Source organism: Schistocerca gregaria, chromosome 4, assembly GCF_023897955.1.
Source record: "Schistocerca gregaria isolate iqSchGreg1 chromosome 4, iqSchGreg1.2, whole genome shotgun sequence".
Classification (NCBI taxonomy): domain Eukaryota; kingdom Metazoa; phylum Arthropoda; class Insecta; order Orthoptera; family Acrididae; genus Schistocerca; species Schistocerca gregaria.
This window is the reverse complement of record NC_064923.1, coordinates 451,730,480-451,757,611: the sequence shown is the minus strand read 5'-3', so window position 1 is coordinate 451,757,611 and position 27,132 is coordinate 451,730,480.

Genomic DNA, 27,132 nt, shown 5'->3' with positions numbered 1-27,132 from the left:
AAATTATTTAGAGCAGTTAGTCCACGAACCCACGCGAATTGTAAATGGTTGCGAAAACACACTTGACCTCTTGGCCACAAACAATCCAGAGCTGATAGAGAGCATCATGACTGATACAGGGATTAGTGATCACAAGGTCATTGTAGCTAGGCTCAATACCATTTCTTCCAAATCCATCAAAAACAAACGCAAAATAATTTTATTTAAAAAAGCGGATAAAGTACCACTAGAAGCCTTCCTAAAAGACAATTTCCATTCCTTCCGAACTGACTATGCGAATGTAGACGAGATGTGGCTCAAATTCAAAGATATAGTAGCAACAGCAATTGAGATATTCATACCTCATAAATTGGTAAGAGATGGAACGGATCCCCCGTGGTACACAAAAAAGGTCCGAACGCTGTTGCAGAGGCAACGGAAAAAGCATGCGAAGTTCAGAAGAACGCGAAATCCTGAAGATGGGCTAAAATTTACAGACGCGCGAAATTTGGCACGTACTTCGATGCGAGATGCCTTTAATAGGTTCCACAACGAAACATTGTCTCGAAATTTGGTAGAAAATCCGAAGAAATTCTGGTCGTATGTAAAGTACACAAGCGGCAAGACGCAGTCAATACCTTCGCTGCGCAGTGCCGATGGTACTGTTATCGACGACTGCGCCGCTAAAGCGGAGTTATTGAACGCAGTTTTCCGAAATTCCTTCACCAGGGAAGACGAATGGAATATTCCAGAATTTGAAACACGAACATCTGCTAGCATGAGTTTCTTAGAAGTAGATACCTTAGGGGTTGCGAAGCAACTCAAATCGCTTGATACGGGCAAGTCTTCAGGTCCAGATCGTATACCGATTAGGTTCCTTTCAGATTACGCTGATACTATAGCTCCCTACTTAGCACTCATATACAACCGCTCGCTCACCGATAGATCTGTACCTACAGATTGGAAAATTGCGCAGGTCGCACCAGTGTTCAAGAAGGGTAGTAGGAGTAATCCATTTAACTACAGACCTATATCATTGACGTCGGTTTGCAGTAGGGTTTTGGAGCATATACTGTATTCAAACATTATGAATCACCTCGAAGGGAACGATCTATTGACACGTAATCAGCATGGCTTCAGAAAACATCGCTCTTGTGCAACGCAGCTAGCTCTTTATTCGCACGAAGTAATGGCCGCTATCGACAGGGGATCTCAAGTTGATTCCGTATTTCTAGATTTCCGGAAAGCTTTTGACACCGTTCCTCACAAGCGACTTCTAATCAAGCTGCGGAGCTATGGGGTATCGTCTCAGTTGTGCGACTGGATTCGTGATTTCCTGTCAGGAAGGTCGCAGTTCGTAGTAATAGACGGCAAATCATCGAGTAAAACTGAAGTGATATCAGGTGTTCCCCAGGGAAGCGTCCTGGGACCTCTACTGTTCCTGATCTATATAAATGACCTGGGTGACAATCTGAGCAGTTCTCTTAGGTTGTTCGCAGATGATGCTGTAATTTACCGTCTAGTAAGGTCATCCGAAGACCAGTATCAGCTGCAAAGCGATTTAGAAAAGATTGCTGTATGGTGTGTCAGGTGGCAGTTGACGCTAAATAACGAAAAGTGTGAGATGATCCACATGAGTTCCAAAAGAAATCCGTTGGAATTCGATTACTCGATAAATAGTACAATTCTCAAGGCTGTCAATTCAACTAAGTACCTGGGTGTTAAAATTACAAACAACTTCAGTTGGAAGGACCACATAGATAATATTGTCGGGAAGGCGAGCCAAAGGTTGCGTTTCATTGGCAGGACACTTAGAAGATGCAACAAGTCCACTAAAGAGACAGCTTACACTACACTCGTTCGTCCTCTGTTAGAATATTGCTGCGCGGTGTGGGATCCTTACCAGGTGGGATTGACGGAGGACATCGAGAGGGTGCAAAGAAGGGCAGCTCGTTTTGTATTATCGCGTTATAGGGGAGAGAGTGTGGCAGATATGATACACGAGTTGGGATGGAAGTCATTACAGCATAGACGTTTTTCGTCGCGGCGAGACCTTTTTACGAAATTTCAGTCACCAACTTTCTCTTCCGAATGCGAAAATATTTTGTTGAGCCCAACCTACATAGGTAGGAATGATCATCAAAATAAAATAAGAGAAATCAGAGCTCGAACAGAAAGGTTTAGGTGTTCGTTTTTCCCGCTCGCTGTTCGGGAGTGGAATAGTAGAGAGATAGTATGATTGTGGTTCGATGAACCCTCTGCCAAGCACTTAAATGTGAATTGCAGAGTAGTCATGTAGATGTAGAAATAATGTGTAAGCCTCACCAGCACTCTAGAATTCGATCATATTATAGTCCATCCGAATGTTGTTAAATTTTAGTATGTAAGTTGTCTGTAGGGTAGAACCCAGCTTTTTGACCTAATTTGCCAGGTACCGAAAAAGCGCATTTTTTAAAAAAAATTTCCCGTTTTTTCTCTATAAATTTCTCTTGCATCCAAAGTGCTTAAACGTTTCTAGCAGAGCGTTAAATTTTCTACACTTTTCACTGCTACAGGGGAGCTAGAACGGATTTTTTTTTTCATTTTCGAATTTTTATCTCATTATAAAATTTGCAATTTTCCGAATTAAATGATGTATCTATCACTCATGAACTCACATGGGAAGTATTTTATTTTTTTAAATATAATATACATCGATTGAAAATATTAAAATTTTCATGTGAATTACTTCAAAATCTAACAAAATTGGCAATTTTTTATATAGAAGGCTCTGGATTTCTGTGTTATAAAAGGTTAAATTACGTGTTTGTATAGGTAGCACTGTCAAAAAAGTATCGTATCGTTTCGTAGTATAAACACGCATTCAGTGTTGCCAACAGTTAAAGTGAGCTCCCTAACAGTTTCAAATGAAAAAACCACCAGAAAATCACTAACAAAAATGCCCCTACTCTCATAATCACTAAAATTTCCATTAATTTTTTTTTAAAAATTATTATGATAGAAAACAATAAGTATATTGGTAATTAGTTTCCTTTATTAGTAAGTAATAAAATATTCTCAGTCATTAAATGAACATACAATAAATAAATCAGCAAGTCAAGGCCAGGAACATCCAAAAAGTTACATAAGATCAGCTAATTATTTAAATGAATTGGTCTTCAGATGAATAATTTCTGTCTGCATCATCACCAGCATTGTCGGCTCCTGGTAGCTGAGTGGTCAGCGCGACAGAATATCATTCCTAAGCGCCTGGGTTCGATTCCCGGCTGGGTTGGAGATTTTCTCCGCTCAGGGACTGGGTGTTGTGTTGTCCTAATCATCATCATTTCAACCCCATCGACGCGAAAGTCGCCGAAGTGGCGTCGAATCGAAAGACTTGCACTAGGCGAACGGCCTACCCGATGGGGAGGTTCAAATGGATTTGAACACTATGGGACTTAACATCCATGGTCATCAGTCCCCTAGAACTTAGAACTACTTAAACCTAACTAACCTAAGGACAGCACACAACACCCAGTCATCACGAGGCAGAGAAAATCCCTGACCCCGCCGGGAATCGAACCTGGGATTCCGGGCGCGGGAAGCGAGAACGCTACCGCACGGCCACGAGCAGCGGACTTTAAAGCAGGAAACATGCCTTTCTACTGGATGTTTTGAAACGCATCGTCTGAGAATTTTCCGCTCACTTGTTTTGTCATGCAGTATCAATTCGCCTGGTTTTCCCCTGTCACCGCTACTTTGAAAATCATTGTAACGTGCCTCACATTTGTCATCTCAGTCTGGAATGTATTACTCGTATTTTCGATATCATCTGAATATAGGCTTTCTTGCTGTATTGAAACTTCTTATAGCTGACAACAGATGAAGGAATCCAGCTCAGGCATTTATCAATGTCTTGAGAGGAAGGATTCCAATTCGATTTTTGTAGGTTCCACCTAGGTTGAGGAATTGAGGTTGTCAGTGAGATATTTGTGCCGATTTCTACTAGAGCTGGACAGTGTCGACTATAAGTGATACATGACAGAGTATTCCGAGTTGCGCTGACCAAGCGATGCTTTTCATAAGCTGTGACAAAACATAAATCTGCATTGTGCTTTTGTTTCCAATCTGCTGACCTGAAAGAAACGCGATCTTTAGTATCGAAAATAAGACGAATGTTGCTTTCTTGTGCCAAGTCTACTAAGGCTTCACCACTGGTATCAGTCCTTTTAAATTAATACTGTGTGCGATAACTGTTAAAGTCTCCTACAAGGACTACAGGATGTCGGAATGTTTGAAGAACGTAAGTTGGTCAGGGAGAAGTTTGTATTTGTAGATATTACATATAATCAATTTCCCAATTTTGATAGCCGAGTGGATGTTGCCATCTATGACAATGGGTAGCAGGTGAGCATTTTCTGTTTTATTCTGGAAGTATCTGGCTACAACACTGGCATGGCGGCGGCAGTGATATCATGCCCTTGTATTTTTCCTCTAGAGCGTAGATGATCTTCATTATCTGTATGAGTTGCCCGTATGACAACTTCGTCGATATTGTCCTCAATGTTTGTTTAGAATTTAAAATATTGTTATATTTAATACCCTCAATGTTCAGTTTACTACACTAATAGCCAATAAAACTGCTACACCACGAAGATGACGTGCTACAGACGCGAAATTTAAAACCGGACTGGAAGAAGATGCTGTGATATGAAAATGATTAGCTTTTCAGAGCATTCACACAAGGTTGGCACCGGTGGCGACACCTACAACGTGCTGACATGAGGACCGTTTCCAACAGATTTCTCATACACAACTAGTAGTTGACCGGCGTTGCCTGGTGAAACGTTGTTGCGATGCCTCATGTAAGGAGGAGAAATGCGTACCATCACGTTTCTGACGTTGATAAAGGTCGGATTGTAGCCTATCGTGATTGTGGTTTATCTGAAACGTCCCCTTTTAAAAATTGTGCACGGCTGTGCTTAAACTGACACACAATAGTTTTTAGCGCAACGCAATCTGACTTTCAATAATCCCTACAAAAGAATGGCCCTGACTAACAGTAACCTATACGTTTCACAGATCACTTACCTCACAAAAATCTTCGTTACTCGAACTACTGCAATACAGCCAGCGCCACTACTGCCAGCTAAATAAAAGATTAAAAATACTGAAGGCACTAACTACTGATAGGTATAGTTAGCAAATGAAAGATTTTAATAGAGAACAAACAATGTATTTACCTTAGTAGTCATAATATATATATCACTTCATGACACCAATTCTTACAAATTTCAAAACTCCGCCATCTCTCTCCCCACGTCCACCACTGCTGGCGGCTCACCTCCAACTGCGCAACGCTACGCGCTGTTAGCATCCAGCTGCCTCTGCTCAACACTACAATGGCAGACAACAATGCAAACTAAACACACACTGTGCACAGCAGAGCCAGTGATTTTTCATACCGAGCGCTAAGCGGCGTTACCAATAAGAAAACCTAAACAGCCTACTTATATAGCCCCCATGCTCCCCACAAAAAATTTTTACAAATTGTTTTGGGCAGTGGCCAATAATGATTTGGTAACATTTTTCATAATTACTATAACAAAGATATCAAATGCACACACTTATTGATACAATGTTGGTCAAAAGCTAAAATTTTCTCACAGTCCATATAGACAGTCCTGATCATTCATCACAGTAAAATAGTAGTGTTTTTCTCAAAGACTGAGAAATAAAAGAAAATGCACACGGAAGTAGTGGATTTCCATGCAGTCTTGAAGAAGTAGTGTTGTCCTTCCAACGGAAAGACAGTGCTGACTCTTGACATGCAGACAGGTAATGGGCCACAGCAGAGTCAGTCAACATTGAAGACTATCAGTAGGTAGGTCATCACAGAGCAGACCCACTGTAGTCCTGGTAGAGATTACTATTGGTGGGCCACCAGAGGTGCAGACCCATTGCAGGCCTTGTAGAAATAATGGTATTGGTGGGTCATCAAAGGTGTAGACCCACTGTAGTCCTTGTAGAGATGGCCAGCAGCCATCTGTTGCGAATGTGCACGTGCACAATCACCCTCGAAGAGTCTTGCGAAGAATCTAGCAAGTCCATAAACCACCACTCATCCAATCACAAAGAATTTGTTTGAAATGTCCTTAGAACCAGCAATGCTGTTATCCAGTCCCTTGCTGAATTATCAATACACTTGCAAACACTATTAGTCCCTACTTCTCACATATTGTCCATATACTATGACCAACAGAAATGTGTGCAGTGAAATGTAACTTACAAGTTACTAAATTTGATGAACAGGTGTCAATTACAATTTTATAACAAGAGAATACAATAACAAAGGTACAAAATATATCAGTAAAGAACATAATAATACAGATAACATTTGTAGTAAAACAGGCCTTACAAAAGAATAGAAATAAACATATACATCATTGTTACAGGAATTATGACATAAGTAAACACATAAAAGATCAGAATAGTTTTCGAAACATCAAATTCACATATGAGCATTAGAACAAAACAGAATAAATAATGTGTAAACATCTTTACAAAGTAAATAACATGTTATTAATGCAAATTATATTTGAGGATAACAGTATTCCTCATCATAGTGAATGTAGCTTAGTATTAGAAAAATTATGCAACATAAGTCTTATCAGATAAACATATAAAGACAGGAAGAACATAAATACACAAGGGTACACAAACACATAGTGGGATAACACAAGGAAAGGGCAGGGATTGTTTTACTGCAGTATTTTGCAAACAAAACTTTCTTTACTACTCGGAGATCTCTCTTCGTTCTTCATTATTTCCAAAAAGTCCTATCTATACCTGATTTCTGTACTTTTTTTCGTATAACTTCTCAATGCATTTCTTCCAATCCATCGCAAATCATTCTCTTATATAGGCTACCCCCTCTTAAGCTAACTTAAATCTACTGAGCTCAGATGCTTAACTAAGGGATGAGGCAATGCAGCAGCACAAAACAATTTACACAAACAGCAATGTTAAAAAATGGAAATTGGCAAAAAAAGGCAGCAATATTACAATTAATATAAGGCAATGCGCAGCAAACAAGAAAAATAAATCAGTAATAAAATTGGCTTAACCTAGTAATACAAAGTGACATTCAGTAGCACTATGAATGGCAAACAGCCGCAGCAAATGCTATAACTTATACCTAAACATGACAAAGCTCAATCAGAAAAAATGTTACACTAAAGACAACAATGCAGATAAGGACAATGTCTATTCACATCTTAATGTCTACGCAATTAAAGTGGTGCACCACAAAAATTTATTGTAAAAAAATATTACCATTTACTTGAAAAGACAATTCTGTATGCAATTTCTGTGAAGGGAAATGTTTTTTTGTGCTACTTCATTTTTTTTAAGTACATCATAAAGTTATTATTTACTGGATCTGTAGGCATAAAATATTTATATTAGTATATCCATAAAATTTATTTTAACCAATGCTTCAGTGCAGTTAGAAACTAGATATTAAACAAAATGAGTAAATAAATGCATAAAGCAAGCCACATGGCATTTCTCTCAACTAGCAGGACACTAGCCATGAAATGTTTCTCGTCGTTTCATTAGGCATTTTAGTAAATATCATAAATTAAGAGCTCCACAGTGTAATCATATGTTTTCAAGTTTGAGCGTGTCGTATTTGCGACGCTTTCTACAAAGAAATGTTAACAGCGAGGATAATGACACCCTTTTTTTTTCCTGTGCCTCTGAAAGGCACACACTAATGGCTTGTTTCCTGGTGGCTGTCGCCCAGCTGGGCGCCCACGACGCATTACGTCCAGATGGTCACTTAACTTTCTTACCGAAATATTTACGACACCAGTTTCCGCTACAGTGGCAGTCTCATATAAAAAAAAATTCACAGGTCAAGCATTTGCGTTACAAATATGTAGAAACAAAATCCTGTAAATATAACAGTGTCCAAAAATTTTTGGCGGCCTTGTGATACATTCACTCGTATACACACATTTCATAACTCTTAAAGTACGATTCTTGGTTTCCAACATCCTTTTTCACAAACCAGAGTCCCTAACCACTACTCATTATTCCTTACCTTATTACACATATGTATATTCGTCGACACTTCTTCAATATGTCATCATAACAGATACGTAGCATAACCAAATAACTCTTATACTATCAGCTTATTGATCGTAAACATACCGCAACAGCATAATACACATTGTCATCGTCATAATAACATCATAAAAACTCAGCTAAATCTCAAACTCATCGTAGCTTTCTGCAATAACTTCAAAACCTAAAAAAAAATCTCTGCTCATGTCAAAAGTGTCATCTGCCTCAAACGTACTTTAAAAATCGTGATCCCATACCAAATATGTCATTCAAAGCTCTCATAGTATCACAATGGTTCCAAAAAAATATGAACAGTTCACAAAGTACAGACAAATTACAACTTCGTAAGTGTGAAGTTATCCAATGGTGTGATTACGTAAACAACTGTCACTGATGTAGTAAAGTAAATGTTTGTCTCTCTCGGTTAAATGATCAGATAGCTGTGTAATTTATGTGTTAGGGAAATATGGTACCGATGTATAAAGTTGTATAAACAAATACCATATTAGCTAGGGCTCCTTGTGCTTGCCAAACACATGGTACACAAAGTAAGAGTGTACCCCCCTGAGGATTAATGCAATTATATCCTCAGGTGTTACAGATTACAGCAATCGAATGAAATGTATCACGAAAAACTTTCTTTTTAATTCAACAATCTTGATAAATAAATGCTTTAAGTACCAAATTAATCACTCAAATGCTTGCCCTGTAATGCTAAATGTGCGTTTTGCTGTAAGATAATTCTGTGGAACTGTCGTAGTTATCGTCCTCTGTAAGCAAAGTTCTGCTGAAGTCAATGTACTTACCTCATCATAAACGAAAGTGAAATGCTTTCCGTATAGATATCGTAGTTATTACGTACCTTACCGTGATCAAGAAAGTACTATAATGTAACATATTGTTGTGCTACAATAAAGGCTGTCTCATTGTAGCTATACCACAAAAGTTACTACTAAAACATGTTTTACTTTCCAGAATAATACAGAAAAACTGTGCAGATATAAAACAGATACACCGCAAAAGCAACAATGTAAATCGCGTCACATATTAGTAGCGTCATGATATAACCGTGTAGCTATCAGAGAAACCAAATGCTAAGTCATCTTTAATCTCACCGAATGTACTTCAAATAAAGAATGTATTTTCAAGTAAACGAAAATGTTGCATTAAAATCTCATTAGCAATACTGGTAAATGTTCTAAGTATGTGAGCCTTATAGTCGTTACGTAAGCGTGCAACTAACAAGCAAGAATGTACACACACAATAACACTGTGATGTCTGTTCACTATAACAATGCACTCGTAATTTCTGTTTAAATAAGTTCTCTTCGTTCTTGACTGGATATTTAACTTCAAACATGGTTGCATGTTAACAGATTCTAAGTCTGACAAAGCATACTAGAAATGTGAAGTGAAATGTTTTATGGCAAAGACAAAGTTAAAAAGCAGATTATCTTTCAATAAACGGTTTTACATGTGAAATGTGGTGTAAACCTTTACTATTCATAGTACTCAGAGTTTGAAGTTGAATGCAATTATCATGCGGTATACGTCGGTAAAGAATACTGGAATTTTTCTCAAGGTTAGCGTCTATGTTATTTTTCGCTGAGCCAGCCGGCGCACTTGGCTGCCTGCGGTGCGAGTCATTGTCTGTTAGCTCTTTGTTGGCGCGCGTCGTTACTGGGATTAGGAGACCTAACTTCTACAAATTCACCTTGCCGAGAGGGCCCTACCCTGTTTGAAGCTCGCCAATTCTGATGGATTTCCGGTCTGTCATTATGATTATATCGTCTGTCGTCATGTCGGTAGTTCCTGTAATTTCTTGTTTGTCGGTCATGTGGTGGAGAATTTCTCCCTGAATTATCACTGCGCGGTGGACCCTTGCGTCTGAAGTTATTCTGTCTCCCGTGATAATAATAGTTCTGGTTGCCATATTGTCTGTTTCTATGATTGCCTGTGTAATATTCATTACTACGGAAATGCGATCTTTCTCTGTAACTATTATTCTGCCAACGGTTGTCATATGGGTGGTGTCTGTTTTGGTCACGATTTGTGTTGTGAGAATAGCCTTGTCGTGTCCAGTTGTCATTTCTTTCATCGCGGAATTGCGACAGATGTGACCTGTAATTGTTGTGTTCCTGTTTTCGCGTTCCGCGATTGTCAGTGTCAATTTCTAATTCTTGTAAGAGTCGCTGAAAAGCTTCAGTGTCGTCTTTGCAACGTCCTACCAAAATAATATTCCTTAAATGTTCCGGCAATTTCATTAAGCAAATGCGGATGAGTTCTGAAGGGCTGTAAGGGTTTGAAAGGTATTGATTCTTATGCAACATGTCTTCAAAATATTTGACGAGACTGGAAAATTCAGATTGTTCAAAGTGTTTCATCATCATGATGCTATGTTTTACTCTGTCTTGTGTAGCTTGAGACCAATATGATGAGAGGAAGGCGTGGTAAAATTCTCCTTCACTGTGGGAATCGTGAATGACCGATCGCATTCTTACAGCTGGTTCATTCTCTAAGTAGCCACACATAAATTCTAATCTGTGCTCTAATGACCAGTTGGGAGGAAAACAATGAGAGAATTGATGAAGCCACGCTTGTGGATGAATGTCGTTGCCAGAATTATCAAATGTTTTGCATTTACGTGCAGTAATGAACAGCTTATAGTCAAAATCATCGTGTCGGCGGGTAGCATATCGTTCATTGTTACGTCGTTTCGGCGGTTCCATCTCAAAATTCGGTGTACTTTGCCAATTTCTTTCATAATCTCCAAAGTGCCCTGTGTTGTTATTTTGTGGCAGTTCCGTATTTTTATGTCCCTCTTCCCGTATTGGAGTGCGAGTGTCCTCTGAAATACGTAATTCTTGTATTACCTGTGTCAACTGATCTTGTACTTCCCGGATTTCTCTTTGGTGTTGCGTATTAATTTGATTTTGATTTTGTTTGAATTTCCTAATTTGTTCGAACTCTTCTGTGTCATTAAAGACTACCGGTTTTGTGTCATTCAGATTATCATCTACCTTCGTAGATAAATTAGTGAACTGATCCGAAAGTTCGGCTACTTTCTCCGATAGTGAACACATTTCCTCAGTGTGTTTTTCTGAACCAAGTTTCAGAGTGTCCATTTGTGTTGAAATCGAATCTACTGTGTCCTTTAAGTTTTCCTGAGTTCTTGCAAGTTGCGTAACCGAATCGGTGGATGCAACTGAGTCCATTTTAGCTTGCAAGGTGTCGTGATTTTCACGAACAACAGTTTGCAATTCTTTTATGGCTGCTTCGTGATTCTGTAATGAGTTTTCATGCCGCGAAAAAATAGGTTGAAAATGTTCACAAATTTGTGTTTTTACATAATTACAGATTTTTTGACATTTCGATTCAATGTTATGTAACTCAGTAGTTAAATCTTCACGTGTTTGTTCAAGTGTGGTGTCTAACTTCGCAAGATTATGTTCCATTGTGTCCAACTGTTGCTGTGTTTGTCTCTGATTTTGTTCCATTGTGTCTAACTTTTGAAGATTATGTTCCATTGTGTCCAACTGTTGCTGTGTTTGTCTCTGATTTTGTTCCATTGTGTCTAACTTTTGAAGATTATGTTCCATTGTGTCCAACTGTTGCTGTGTTTGTCTCTGATTTTGTTCCATTGTGTCTAACTTTTGAAGATTCTGTCCCATTTGTTTCTGATTTTGTTCAAGCGTTGTGTCTAAATTTTGAAGATTTTGTTCCATTGTGTCTAACTTTTGAAGCTTTTGTCCCATTTGTTGCATTAATTGTCATAACAATGCACTGGTGTCTGAAACATATTCCTTAGTCCTATTCGGCAATGCATTTGCACCGGCAATATTCGCAGTTTGAAGAACAGAAAATGTGTCTTGACTTATTTGAGAAACGGTGAGGACGCAAAACCTGAATCTACAGTATTTGCAATATTGTGTCCTGTCATTTCGGAATCCTGAGGCGAGCTGTTGCCGACCAATTGATCGATAATGCTTCCCTGTTCACTAATTGTTTCACTGCCTACACCATTATTTGCAGCCCGCTCCATTTCCCTATGCGCAATTACCAAATTACTACTTTGAACATCAGTTAATTCATTACACGGTGGCGCTAACACACTGCTTTCGTCTTCACTGTCATTTCTCAGTTTACTTTGTAGCCTAGTATTACGTTTTTCACGCGCCATTATTGTCACAATATTTCACACGATAACACAGAAAAGCACAATTTGAAGAGCAAAAATAAGAAAACACATTAACATAGCACTGAAAATAATATCTAGTTAATTGCAAGCGAAGCTGCGAAATACTTGGTGCAAATCTACATGCATGCCACAACTGTTTTACTGTACAACAATGAAAAACTACAACTACAAAGGAGATTCTCTCTATGATTACGCGCTAGCAATAAAAAAATCTACATTAATTACACAAACTACAAGAAAAAATCAGAAGATTCCAGTGAGGTATCCTCGGCTAAGGGTCGACATATGAAACGTCCCCTTAGAAAAATTCTACACGAATGTACTTAAACTGACACACAATAGTTTTTAGCGCAAAGCAATCTGACTTTCAAAAATCCCTACAAAAGAATGGCCCTGACTAACATTAACCTATACGTTTCACAAATCACTTACCTCACAAAAATCTTCGTTTCTCAAGCTACTGCAATACAGCGAGCACCACTACTGCCAGCTAAATAAAATATTCAAACTACTGAAGGCACTAACTACTGACAGGCAGAGTCAGCAAATGAAAGATTTTAATAGAGAACAAACAATGTATTTACCTTAGTAGTCATAATATATATATCACTTCATGACACCAATTCTTACAAATTTCAAAACTCCGCCATCTCTCTCCCCACGTCCACCACTGCTGGCGGCTCACCTCCAACTGCGCAACGCTACGCGCTGTTAGCATCCAGCTGCCTCTGCTCAACACTACAATGGCAGACAACAATGCAAACCAGCCACAGACTGCACACAGCTCAGCCAGTGATTTTCTTACAGAGCCCTACGTGGCGTTGGCGTTACCAATAAAAAACACCTAAACAGCCTACTTACAGTATGTGGATACTAATTTTTGGGGTAATTTACTGTAATAAACTATAATCAATTCCAAGTATCTGTGTACAGCAATATCAGTAGATTCATCCATTACTAAGCTAAATCTTGCTTTAGAAAAACGTCAGTGAAATGTGGTGCTAACACATTTTTTTTGTTTTTGTTTTTAATATATATATAACTGTGGTGCACTTAGTTCGATGCAGCTAAACGTTTCCGGTATCTTTTTCACGACAGTAATTAATTACCTTTCCCAAATGGTCGACTACACGTATACTACTTTGTATGGTTGTGAATAATGCAAGTATTGCTTCTTCCTTTTTTTTTATTCACAATGGACTCTGACTTAAAAGCAATTTTAGTCTGCATAGTTATAACCTGCAACAATTTACTTAGTCAAAGAGTGGCCAAAGATGTAAAACCGATAAATGAATGACAAATCAGTTTTAAAAAAGGTTGCTCACCTTTTTATTTTGTAAATGCTGCTTTAACGTCCCATGAGACTTCAAATCTCAATAGTAACTCTTTAAAACTATACAACAAAATTTGCACTTTGCTACCTGACGCGTAGTACTTTCAATAATTTGAATCCAATCTTCTAAATGTGCGTCGTGAAGCCAAGAATCCCGAAACTTTTACATATATTGTGGTTTCAGAGTAGTTATACATGTATGAAGTCGTGAAATAATACCATACGCTGAGAATCACAATTGTATAGTGCACACCACCAACGACGACAGTTGAGTTACTTTTTCTGCGTATCTGACGTGACGCATCCTGCGTGAACCAAGTGCTCAGTGGTTATTCGAAGCGACAATGAAATAAATGAGCACCTACCGTTTGAAACCGGTTGCTGCACCTGCCCAAGTCGTCTTCGCTCGGAAAATGAGTTATAACTAGGTGCTACTAAGTAGTATTCGTTCTACAGGGAAATCCCGCGTGTAGTCTATCGGGTTGATGGTTCATTTGATGTCACACTGTAATGCATCAGTGTTGTCTTCTCAGTAAAAGTTATATACTCGTGAAATCAAATAAAGTAGAAATAACATATTTGGAAACACATAAATAATTTAGTGGTTGAGAGGTCACATATTCAGTAACTGAAACTGAATTCTACTAAACTGCTATAAAATACACCAGCCACTAGACGCAATGTTTCGCCACAAAAAGGAGTATAGAAACCACCAATATTAGGGGAAAATCCACTAATTTGGCAACACTACACGCGCTGTATGTTCGAAGTGCTAACGTTTTCCCGAGGAAAAGTGACAAATAGATTGGTAAATCTCTCAAAAAGTAAAGTATGACGCCAATACGAAGTGTTTTTAAGAAACGTGGGTTTCATGGTAATAGATTTTCGAATAAATGGAAACACTGCGTTCAACATGTGGCATGTGAGGTTATAGGCAATGAAATACAGGCAGACTCGTCAGTATCTAGAGAAACATCCACTATTGCTTCGAAGATTAAAAGAAAACGTTGTGGTACACAGTTTTCTCAAAACAAAAGTGATGTAAATGGTAGGTTAGGTTATATTCTGATAGATTTACACATCCTAACAATGGTGTTAGGTGAATGTATGGTTTGTAAAATATGTGGAGAGCCAGTTAGTTTACATGAAGACAGTGAGGTACCAAATGGACTAGCCAGGAAACTTATCATTAATTGTGCCAGTTGTGAATCTACTCATTCATTTTGAAATTCTGATAAGTATAAAGATAATTATTTTGAATTAAATGTTAGGTGGTTTTATGGATTGAGAGCTATTGGCAAAGGACACACTGCAGCAGAAACAATTTGTGCCGTGACGAATATGCCACACCCACCTTGTAAAGTCGACAAGTGTGCATGATTTATTGGAGCTATTGTGGAATCTGTTGCATGTGAGTCAGTGAAGGACGCTGCAAATGAAGCTGTTGAAATAAATGATGGCATGACTGACATACCCATAGCTTTTGATGGCACTTGGCAGAAGCACGGCTACAGTTCTAAGAATCCTGTTGCTATAGTGACCCGTGTGGATACTGGAAAGGTAATAATTTCTAGATTTTAACCAAAAATTGTCATAGGTGTAACTCAGGGAAAGAAGAAGGGCATATCTGTGACAGAAATTATAAAGGAACAAGTGGTGGTATGGAGGCCCCTGCAGCTATTCAAATTTTTAGTCGATCTGTGAACGAAAGGGGAGTGTGTTACACTTAGTTCTTAGGCGATGGAGCCTCAAAAGAATATAACAGTGTAGTAGCCACTCAGCTTTATGGCGAGAAGATTATCACAAAACTGGAATGTGTTGGTCATGTCCAGAAGAGGATGGGTACCAGGTTGAGGAAGTTGAAACAAAGTATGAGAGACAAAAAAACTTTCTGATGGTAAAACCATAAGAGGCAGGCTGACAGACATAATGATTGACGAACTGCAGCAGCATTATGGGAGGCCACTAGATATAATACTGAGGATCTGTTGAAAATGAAGCAGGCAGTATGGGCTACCTTCTTCCACAGACTGTCAACTGATGAAAAACCAGTACGTCACTTGTGCCCTCCTGGACCTGATTCATGGTGCAATTACCACACTGACCAGTACTCAAACAGTTCACACAGCCATAAACATTCCATCCCAGCGGCCGTCATGCATATCATAAAAGCTATTGACAGAGACCTGGCAAAGCTTGAATTGCCAAAGAAGTGTCTGCATGGTCAGACTCAAAATCCCAATGAGTCGTTCAATAATCTTACATGGATTGGAATGAAGACACTGAAGTGGAGGCTGAGTGATGCTGTTATTGCTCTTAATGAAGACAACATTGGTAGGGTGGAAGTGCTACAGCATATGGGAATTAATCCTGGAGCAAACTGCATCAGAGAACCTTAACAGATGGACAAGGTTCGCATTGATAAAACAGAATATGCAGCACAATTTGCCACTAAGGAGTCCAGAAAGAAGAAAAAGCTTGGAAAAAGGTCAAGAGGAAGATATATAGTATGGTGCAGGCTGCTTCTAAGTGACAAAAAATTAAACATATATTAAGTGGGTTACAGTCTTTTGAAAGTTTGGAAGCCGTTCCTGAAAATTTACATTTTCTGTTGCATTTCCCCTAAATCTCAGAAACCACTTTGAGTAGCGTATTAAAATTTTCAGGGAGTAATAACATACATGTTCTGAGTCTACTGAACTAAAAGAATAACATAATCTTATGGATAATTAAAAGTATTTAGGATGATGTACAAAAAAGTACACAAAATTTTAACCGTGTAAGTAAAAAATGTATTTCCGAAAGCGGTAGCTGAAATGCAATTATTGTAGTTCAGCAGACTTACAACATACAGTATAATGTCCTGGGCCACAGTGGTTCCTGAAATACAGGGAAGACAACAAAATTCTCAAATTATCAAAATAAATTGCAAAGAGGACAGGTTTCAGCATTAGGTGTACTGTTTTAATTGTACAACTGTTTTGAAATGAAAACGGTAGTTGCCTCTAATATTTAGCATTTAGCGACGTCAAAAACCCTCCTACCACCCCTACCTCCATTTAACAATATCCCCCCCCCCCCCCCCGCCCTCCACCCATTCCCTGACTTCATTCAGAACGGGTACAGCTACAGAAAGATGCAAGCTTTGATCCATACAACGTAAATTTCATACAAATTTCCATTACATCTAACACAAGATCATTTCTTACAAGCCATAGTTATATTAAAAAAAACTAATATTACTACGTCTAAAAAAATATGTAACAGAGTCACACGAAACATATCAACACCTTAACCACTTTGTTTCAGATGGCAAGTCAAATTAGGCATCAGCTTCTTGCTCCTCATTGAGGTCCGGATCTGGCAAATTCTCGCTAGCATGGCAACAACCATGTCTGCAAATGGCAGAGCACCAAGAAGCGTCCTCCTCCTTTGCAGCTGCTATAGTCTTCTGTACATTTGCAAGAAATTGTTTTCAGTAAGTAGTCTGAAACTCCATTTTTCATTGTAATGGAGATCACCCCTCCTGTTGTTAATGTCCGTCCCCAGCCATGCCGATACTTAAAGTTAGATACGAAAATAATGATATTGGGCAGCGTGTTGAGTACGTGGCAATCTCGTAAGTTGGAATTGGGGTTTTGCTGCCGGATTAGAAAACTGTAGTTAGCGTAAATTGTCCTGTATACTTCTGTACATATCTCGTTGTACAATGTCACAAGAAATGTTTCCTCTGGTTCAGAAATTTGCCGTGCTATTGCGCCTAGCTGCTCTAAACACCAAGTCATGTGAAATGTGCTGCCTTTCTTCTTCACTTGTCCATAGGGGGTGTGAGGAGAGAGAGGAGGGGGAAAGGGGTACTGAAGCAGTGTCACACGCTCGTGGTGCATGAAAGGAAAAAAAAAGATACCGTGTAGACTTAGCTGTTAACGAGAACATAACTAGGGAATTATCCCTACCATTCTTCCAGAAGTAATTGTTATTTTGAGATGATGCTAATGCTGTAGAGAGGTATCACAGTATCGGCATGTTATTCTGAGAAGTGGTGGAATGGTATAGGGTAGCCGGAAGCTCTTCCTGTCGCCAACCCCGGATAGGTTGTGTGGTACCTAACCAGCCTCCCTCTGGTGTTATTCCATGTGAATCTGCGAGATCGTTTCCGAAATGTTTGCGAATCGTGTAACTGAGGCGAGAGGTGGGTACCAGCCCGGCATTCACCTAGTCTGATGCGGGAAACGGCGTAGAAACCACATCAAGGCTGACCTACATACGGGCCCTCACAGTTAATCATCCGGATGAATTCAACTGGGGACTATTAGAGCGCGTTCAGGAACTGCTATAACATTAATCTACTCGAATGAGGCTGGCTTTGTCGTATTCCAGGCAATTTCATGTAGAAAGGGTACACCATCAATTATTGAACTTTTTGCGCATACCAAGATCCACCTCTCGTATCGCAGTGCACATTGCACACAACGCTGGCTTTGAGCTGTGCATAAATATTCGTAACAATCATGAGCATGCACCTTTTACCCGTTTAGTTTGCAACTGCCGTTTTTGCTGAGAGCACTGCAAACTGTTGACCTGTACTGCTATTGGTTTTTTCGGATGACACACGAACGGTATGACTGCTCTCAATGAAAATGTAACACGGTTAGTGAAGTATACTTGGTATACATGCATCGGATAAAACAAATATACACTTCTGGCCATTAAAATTGCTACACCAAAAAGAAATGCAGATGGTAAACGGGTATTTATTGGACAAATATATTATACTAGAACTGACATGTGATTACATTTTCACGCAATTTGGGTGCATAGATCCTGAGAAATCAGTACCCAGAACAACCACCTTTGGCTGTAATAACGGCCTTGATACGCCTGGGCATTGAGTCAAACAGAGCTTGGATGGCAGTTCATCAAGACCATTCACCAGACGTATTCAATTGGTGAGAGATCTGGAGAATGTGCTGGTCAGGGCACCAGTCGAACATTTACTGTATCCAGAAAGGCCCGTAAAGGACCGGCAACATGCGGTCGTGTATTATCCTGCTGAAATGTAGGGGTTTCGCAGGGATCGAATGAAGGGTAGAGCCACAGGTCGTAACACACTGTTCAAAGCGGCGTCAATGCAAACAAGAGGTGAGCGAGACGTGTAACCAGTGGCACCCCATACCATCATGCCGGGTGATACGCCAGTATGGCGATGACGAATACACGCTTCCAATGTGCGTTCACCGCGATGTCGCCAAACACGGATGCGACCATGATGATGGCGTAAACAGAACCTTGATTCATCCGAAAAAAATGACGTTTTGCCATTCGTGCACACAGGTTCGTCGTTGAGTACACCATCGCAGGCGCTCCTGTCTGTGACACAGCGTCAAGAGTAACAGCAGCCTTGGTCTCCGAGCTGATAGTCCATGCTGCTGCAAACGTCGTCGAACTGTTCGAGCAGATGGTTGTTGTCTTGCAAACGTCCCCACCTGTTGACTCAGGGATCGAGACGTGGCTGCACGATCCGTTACAGCCATGAGGATAAGATGCCTGTCATCTCGACTGCTAGTGATACGAGGCCGTTGGGATCTAGCACAGCGTACCGTATTACCCTCCTGAACCCACCGATCCCATATTCTGCTAACAGTAATTTGATCTCGACCAACGCGAGCAGCAATGTCGCGATACGATAAACCACAATCGCGATAGGCTACAATCCGACTTTTATCAAAGTCGGAAACGTGATGGTACGCATTTCTCCTCCTTACACGAGGCATCACAACAACGTTTCACCGGGCAACGCCGGTCAACTGCTGTTTGTGTATGAGAAATCGGTTGGAAACTTTCCTCATGTCAGCACGTTGTAGATGTCGCCACCGGCACCAACCTTGTGTGAATGCTCTGAAAAGCTAATCATTTGCATATCACAGCATCTTTTTCCTGTCGGTTAAAATTCGCGTCTGTAGCACGTCATTTTCGTGGTGTAGCAATTTTAATGGCCAGCAGTATAAATTGTGTTAACACATTCTTGTACAGAAAAACAACCGAAATGAACAATACTAACATAAAACTATTGTTTTACGCTCGAAGAATGCACCTGTGGGTGCGTTTAGGAGACGATGATACATTCGCTTTTAATGTATTCTTATACTATACAGGAAAACCCCCCATAAACCACGGACCTTGGCGTTGGTGGAGAGGCTTGCGTGCCTCAACGATACAGATAGCCGTACCGTAGGTGCAACCACAAAGGAGGGGTATCTGTTGATAGGCCAGACAAACGTGTGGTTCCTGAAGAGGGGCAGCAGCCTTTTCAGTAGTTGCAGGGGCAACAGTCTGGATGATTGACTGATCCGGCCTTGTAACATTAAGCAAAATGGCCTTGCTGTTCTGTTACAGCGAACGGCTGAAAGCAAGGGGAAACTACAGCCGTAATTTTTCCCGAGGGCATGTATGATTAAATGATGATGGCGTCCTCTTGGGTAAAATATTCCGGAGGTAAAATAGTCCCCCATTCGGGTCTCCGGGCGGGGACTACTCAAGAGGACGTTGTTATCAGGAGAAAAAAAACTGGCGTTCTAGGGATCGGAGCGTGGAATGTCAGATCCCTTAATCGGGCAGGTAGGCCAGAAAATTTAAAAATGGAAATGGATAGGTTAAAGTTAGATATAGTGGGAACTAGTGAAGTTCGGTGGCAGGAGGAACAAGACTTTTGGTCAGGTGAATACAGGGCTATAAATACAAAATCAAATAGGGGTAATGCAGGAGTAGGTTTAATAATGAATAAAAAAAATAGGAGTACGAGTAAGCTACTACAAACAGCATAGCGAACGCATTATTGCGGCCAAGATAGATACGAAGCCCACACCTACTACAGTAGGACAAGTTTATATGCCAACTAGCTCTGCAGATGACGAAGAAATTGAAGAAATGTACGATGAAATAAAAGAAATTATTCAGATAGTGAAGGGAGACGAAAATTTAATAGTAATGGGTGACTGGAATTCGGTAGTAGGAAAAGGGAGAGAAGGAAACGTAGTAGGTGAATATGGATTGGAGCTAAGAAGTGAAAGAGGAAGCCGTCTGGTAGAATTTTGCACAGAGCAGAACTTAATCGTAGCTAACACTTGGTTTAAGAATCATGAAAGAAGGTTGTATACATGGAAGAACCCTGGAGATACTAAAAGGTATCAGAAAGATTATATAATGGTAAGACAGAGATTTAGGAACCAGGTTTTAAATTGTAAGACATTTCCAGGGGCAGATGTGGACTCTGACCACAATCTATTGGTTATGAAATGTAGATTAAAACTGAAGAAACTGCAAAAAGGTGGGAATTAAAGGAGATTGGACCTGGATAAACTGAAAGAACCAGAGGTTGTACTGAGTTTCAAGGAGAGCATAAGGGAACAACTGACAGGAACGGGGCAAAGAAATATGGTAGAAGAAGAATGGGTAACTTTGAGGGATGAAATAGTGAAGGCAGCAGAGGACCAAATAGGTAAAAAGACGATGGCTGGTAGAAACCCTTGGGTAACAGGAGAAATATTGAATTTAATTGATGAAAGGAGAAAATATAAAAATGAAGTAAATGAAGCAGGCAAAAAGGAATACAAACGTCTCAAAAATGCGATCGACAGGAAGTGCAAAATGGCTAAGCAGGCATGGCTAGAGGACAAATGTAAGGATTTAGAGGCTTATCTCACTAGGGGTAAGATAGATACTGCCTACAGGAAAATTAAAGAGACCTTTGGAGAAAGGAGAACCACTTGTATGAACATCAAGAGCTTCGATGGAAACCCAGTTCTAAGCAAAGAAGGGAAAGCAGAAAGGAGGAAGGAGTATATAGAGGGTCTATACAAGGGCGATGTACTTGACGACAATATTATGGAAATGGAAGAGGATGTAGATGAAGATGAAATGGGAGATACAATACTGCGTGAAGAGTTTGACAGAGCACTGAAAGACCTGAGTCGAAACAAGGCCCTGGGAGTAGACAACATTCCATTAGAACTATTGACAGCCTTGGGAGAGCCAGTCCTAACAAAACTCTACCATCTGGTGAGCAAGATGTATGAGACAGGCGAAATACCCTCAGACTTCAAGTTGTTGTTGTTGTTGTGGTCTTCAGTCCTGAGACTGGTTTGATGCAGCTCTCCATGCTACTCTATCCTGTGCAAGCTTCTTCATCTCCCAGTACCTACTGCAACCTACATCCTTCTGAATCTGCTTAGTGTACTCATCTCTCGGTCTCCCTCTACGATTTTTACCCTCCACACTGCCCTCCAATGCTAAATTTGTGATCCCTTGATGCCTCAAAACATGTCCTACCAACCGATCCCTTCTTCTAGTCAAGTTGTGCCACAAACTTCTCTTCTCCCCAATCCTATTCAATACCTCCTCATTAGTTACGTGATCTATCCACCTTATCTTCAGTATTCTTCTGTAGCACCACATTTCGAAAGCTTCTATTCTCTTCTTGTCCAAACTAGTTATCGTCCATGTTTCACTTCCATACATGGCTACACTCCAAACAAATATTTTCAGAAATGACTTCCTGACACTTAAATCTATATTCGATGTTAACAAATTTCTCTTCTTCAGAAACGCTTTCCTTGCCATTGCCAGTCTACATTTTATATCCTCTCTACTTCGACCATCATCAGTTATTTTACTTCCTAAATAGCAAAACTCCTTTACTACTTTAAGTGTCTCATTTCCTAATCTAATTCCCTCAGCATCACCCGATTTAATTGGACTACATTCCATTATCCTCGTTTTGCTTTTGTTAATGTTCATCTTATATCCTCCTTTCAAGACACTGTCCATTCCGTTCAACTGCTCTTCCAAGTCCTTTGCCGTCTCTGACAGAATTACAATGTCATCGGCGAACCTCAAAGTTTTTACTTCGTCTCCATGAATTTTAATACCTACTCCAAATTTTTCTTTTGGTTCCTTTACTGCTTGCTCAATATACAGATTGAATAACATCGGGGAGAGGCTACAACCCTGTCTCACTCCTTTCCCAACCACTGCTTCCCTTTCATGCCCCTCGACTCTTATGACTGCCATCTGGTTTCTGTACAAATTGTAAATAGCCTTTCGCTCCCTGTATTTTACCCCTGCCACCTTTAGAATTTGAAAAAGAGTATTCCAGTCAACATTGTCAAAAGCTTTCTCTAAGTCTACAAATGCTAGAAACGTAGTCTGAGGGTATTTGGCCTGTCACATACATCTTGCTCACCAGCTGGTAGAGTTTTGTCATGACTGGCTCTCCCAAGGCCGTCAGTAGTTCTAATGGAATGTTGTCTACTCCGGGGGCCTTGTTCTGACTCAGGTCTTTCAGTGCTCTGTCAAACTCTTCACGCAATATCGTATCACTCATTTCGTCTTCATCTACATCCTCTTCCATTTCCATAATATTGTCCTCAAGTACATCACCCTTGTATAAACCTTCTATATACTCCTTCCACCTTTCTGCCTTCCCTTCTTTGCTTAGAACTGGGTTGCCATCTGAGCTCTTGATATTCATACACGTGGTTCTCTTCTCTCCAAAGGTCTCTTTAATTTTCCTGTGGGCAGTATCTATCTTACCCCTAGTGAGATAAGCCTCTACATCCTCTAGCCATCCCTGTTTAGCCATTTTGCACTTCCTCTCGATCTCATTTTTGAGACGTTTGTATTCCTTTTTGCCTGCTTCATTTACTTCATTTTTATATTTTCTCCTTTCATCAATTAAATTCAATATTTCTTCTGTTACCCAAGGATTTCTAGCAGCCCTCGTCTTTTTACCTACTTTATCCTCTGCTGCCTTCACTACTTCATCCCTCAGAGCTACCCATTCTTCTTCTACTGTATTTCTTTCCCCTATTCCTGTCAATTTTTCCCTTATGCTCTCCCTGAAACTCTGTACAACCTCTGGTTCTTTCAGTTTATCCAGGTCCCATCTCCTTAATTTCCCACATTTTTGCAGTTTCTTCAGTTTTAATCTACAGGTCATAACCAATAGATTGTGGTCAGAGTCCACATCTGCCCCTGGAAATGTCTTACAACCTAAAACCTGGTTCCTAAATCTCTGTCTTACCATTATATAATCTATCTGATACCTTTTAGTATCTCCAGGGTTCTTCCACGTATACAACCTTCTTTCATGATTCTTAAACCAAGTGTTACCTATGACTAAGTTGTGCTCTGTACAAAATTCTACTAGGCGGCTTCCTCTTTCATTTCTTAGCCCCAATCCATATTCACCTTCTATGTTTCCTTCTCTCCCTTTTCCTACTACCGAATTCCAGTCACCCATTACTATTAAATTTTCGTCTCCCTTCACTATCTGAATAATTTCTTTTATTTCATCGTACATTTCTTCAATTTCTTCGTCATCTGCAGAACTAGTTGGCATATAAACTTGTCCTACTGTAGTAGGTGTGGGCTTCGTATCTATCTTGGCCACAATAATGCGTTCACTATGCTGTTTGTAGTAGCTTACCCGCATTCCTATTTTCCTATTCATTATTAAACCTACTCCTGCATTACCCCTATTTGATTTTGTGTTTATAACCCTGTAATCACCTGACCAGAAGTCTTGTTCCTCCTGCCACCGAACTTCACTAATTCCCACTATATCTAACTTTAACCTATCCATTTCCCTTTTTAAATTTTCTAACCTACCTGCCCGATTAAGGATCTGACATTCCACGCTCCGATCCGTAGAACGCCAGTTTTCTTTCTCCTGATAACGCCATCCTCCTGAGTAGTCCCCGCCCGGAGATCCGAATGGGGGACTATTTTACCTCCGGAATATTTTACCCAAGAGGATGCCATCATCACAAGAAGAATATAATTATTCCAATCCCAAAGAAAGCAGGTGCTGACAGATGTGAAAATTACCGAACTATCAGTTTAATAAGTCACGGCTGCAAAAAACTAAAGTGAATTCTTTACAGACGAATGGAAAAACTAATAGAAGCCGACCTTGGGGAAGATCAGTTTGGATTCCGTAGAAATGTTGGAACACGTGAGGGAATACTGACCCTACGACTTATCTTAGAAGAAAGGTTAAGGAAAGGCAAAACTACGTTTCTAGCATTTGTAGACTTAGAGAAAGCTTTTGACAATGTTGATTGGAATACTCTCTTTCAAATTCTGAAGGTGGCAGGGGTTAAATACAGGGAGCGAAAAGTTATTTACAATTTGTGCAGAAACCAAATGGAAGGTATAAGAGTCGAGGGGTATGAGAGGGAAGCAGTGGTTGGGAAGGGAGTGAGACAGGGTTGTTGCCTATCCCCGATATTATTCAATATGTATATAGAGCAAGCAATACAGGAAACAAAAGAAAAGTTCGGAGTAGGAATTAAAATCCATGGAGAAGAAATAAAAACTTTGAGGTTCGCCGATGGCATCGTAATTCTATCAGAGACAGCAAAGGACTAGGAAGAGCAGTGGAACGGAATGGACAGTGTCTTGAAAGGAGGATATAAGATGAACATCAACAAAAGCAAAACAAGGATATTGGAATGTAGTCGAATTAAGTCGGGTGATGCTGAGGTAATTAGATTAGGAAATGAGGCACTTAAAGTAGTAAAGGAGTTTTACTATTTGGGGAGCAAAATAACTGATGATGGTCGAAGTAGAGAGGATATAAAATGTAGACTGGCAATGGCAAGGAGAGCGTTTCTGAAGAAGAAAAATTTGTTAACATCGATTATAGATGTAAATGTCAGGAAGTCGTTTCTGAAAGTATTTGTATGGAGTGTAGCAATGTATGGAAGTGAAACATGGACGATAAATAGTTTAGACAAGAAGAGAATAGAAGCTTTCGATATGTGGTGCTACAGAAGAATGCTGAAGATTAGATGGGTAGACCACATAACTAATGAGGAGGTATTGAATGGAATTGGAGAGAAGAGGAGCTTGTGGCACAACTTGACTAGAAGAAGGGATCTGTTGGTAGGACATGTTCTGAGACGTCGAGGGATCACTAATTTAGTATTGGAGGGCAGCGTGAAGGGTAAAAATCGTAGAGGGAGACCAAGAAATGAATACACTAAGCAGATTCAGAAGGATGTAGGTTGCAGTAGGTACTGGGAGATGAAGAAACTTGCACAGGATAGAGTAGCATGGAGAGCTGCATCAAACCAGTCTCAGGACTGAAGACCACAACAACAACAACAAACAGGAAAACGTAGGAAATGAAAAAATACTTTTGGGTAACGACCTAATAACTGAAGCGAAAGCGCAATATGTTTGCTATAAACACATTCTTCTGGAGAGAATCGTGCGAAATTAAAATAAAACTGTTGTTTCTTGATCTAATAACTTGAGTTAGGCGTGCAGCAGATAAAAATACAATTGCTGTTAATGCATTATTCTACAGGAAAGCATAATAAATGAGAAAAAATAGAAATTTTGGTGTACGATATAATAACTAATAACAGAGAGAGGTCCCCACGGAAGGGGTGGAGTGTTCACATTCGAAACCACATATAGGTTAGGGTCCCAGTTATCAGAGTATGGAGCGATACACCCTAGCGGGCCCTCGTCTGAAAGTAATGGACGAAAAAAAAAAAAAGGTTTCGGAATTTCGCTAGAGAATCTATACCATTAAAATAAGACCCCATACTGACATCTGAGCCGGCCGCTGTAGCCGAGCTGTTCTAGGCGCTTCAGTCTGGAACCGTGCGAGCGCTATGGTCGCAGGTTCAAATCTTGCCTCGGCCATGGATGTGTGTGATGTCCTTCGATTAGTTAGGTTTAAGTAGTTCTAAGTTCTACGGGACTGATGACCTCAGATGTTAAGTCCCTTAGTGCTCAGAGCCATTTGAACCATTTTCTGACATCTGAAGTGGTGAAGCGGACAATACGTCTGATAATTTTGCAAGGGGTCGTGGGTTCAAATCTTGACAGTTACTGTAACATTTTTTTTTTATTTTCAAATATTTATAGAAATAACTTTGATCATTATATTATTAAATCTTGTAGCGAAAATTACATTTTCGACCGCATTGCACTTTTGTTTTTTAATCAATACATCAACATTCTCAAGCGTTTAAATATTATGATGGACAAATAAAAATAATTAAAATCACATACACAAGGATTCCAAATTAAAAAAGTTAATACAATGTTTTCAACAACCTTTAATCCACATGTAAGGCCTGAACACCTAGCTGTTCTGCGCACAATTCTGCCTCATCTGCTGACTCGGTAGAGCTGTTGTTGACATCCCTTCACCTGTCTCTGTATAGTCTCAATCTGCCTTGTCCGATATATCTTCAGAACCGCGCGACGAAATTTCACTGTCACTGTCTGATTTAAGTTGGAAATTGCTTCGTCCATCAGTGCATCTCTGTGCCAGTATTCATCCACAACAGCTCTCACTGTATCACACGCCTTCTTCCAGTCGTCTTTCGTAATGCTCTGTGTTGCAGCCGTAGTCATTTGGTTAAGTTGGGAAAGGGGTAACGCTGCTGACATTGTCCGATGAAACGTCCTGTTTCATTAAATTCCAGATACG